This window comes from Galeopterus variegatus, unplaced genomic scaffold, assembly GCF_000696425.1.
Source record: "Galeopterus variegatus unplaced genomic scaffold, G_variegatus-3.0.2 Scaffold1737, whole genome shotgun sequence".
Lineage (NCBI taxonomy): Eukaryota > Metazoa > Chordata > Mammalia > Dermoptera > Cynocephalidae > Galeopterus > Galeopterus variegatus.
This window is the reverse complement of record NW_007727848.1, coordinates 17,462-18,282: the sequence shown is the minus strand read 5'-3', so window position 1 is coordinate 18,282 and position 821 is coordinate 17,462. Positions and strand designations below refer to the sequence as shown.

The window sequence follows — 821 nt, the reverse complement described above, 5'->3', positions numbered from 1 at the left end:
ATCGAGGCCCTTTGAAAGGCCATCTCAGTGCCAGCAGAGTTATATTTTAACCAGTCACCAAAGATGAGAGCCATGATACTACATACGAACTCCCAGAATCCACAGACGCCTCGGGAAGCTGTATCAGCATAAGCCGCGGTGGGGCCTCATGGGAAACTCATCTCCTGATTCTTCTCTGAGATCTTCATTTTAATTGAATTTAACAGATTCATTTTTGTTAATCACTATAGGACGGCTAGAAAAAATTTTGACATACTGAGGTTAAAGGGAATTTGAAAAGCCAACCCAGAACCTCAGTTCACAAAGGAACAGCACAGGGACAGGCTTCACGATGGGGCAGCTGGCCTTGACCCTTGAAGACTCCATTTCCCCAGGGCCTGCAGCATCCTACAAGTATTGGGAAGAGTTCAGAGCGAGAAGCTGGCACAGGATCCGCTTCTGTTCTACTTCATAAACCTCCACGTGAAAAAGCCCGGTGAGCACTGACTTCGTGAGTACTCAGTGGCCGGAGGTGGGATGCGGAGGAGCTGGCAGGTGGTTTTGGTGGAGGCAAGTCTACAGCATGGCTTAGTCCGCACTGAGCTCTGCCCTCTGAAGAGGCAGGAAAGCTCCAGTTTCCTGTTCCCAGACAGAGATGGCTTTAATGGGAAGAGTGTGGTACAGAACAGGTGTTCTCCACACTGAACTGATGATGGGATCTCCTGCATTAGAACACTTTATGACATTACTGTGCCATGTGATATATTTTGGGACTTATTAGCTAGCTTATGCACCCAGAAGGAATAGATATACTTCTTTTTTTTTTTTTTTTTTCCTTTTTG

At 46.5% G+C, this 821-nt stretch overlaps 1 protein-coding gene across 1 annotated transcript in view; it reads right to left on the bottom strand.

Annotated features, from left to right (window-relative positions):
- The window catches only part of EGFR (epidermal growth factor receptor), a gene marked incomplete at its 5' end in the record, with an annotated part of 36,898 nt that overhangs the window by 19,781 nt on the left and 16,296 nt on the right, over window positions 1–821 (bottom strand). The window lies entirely within an intron of this gene.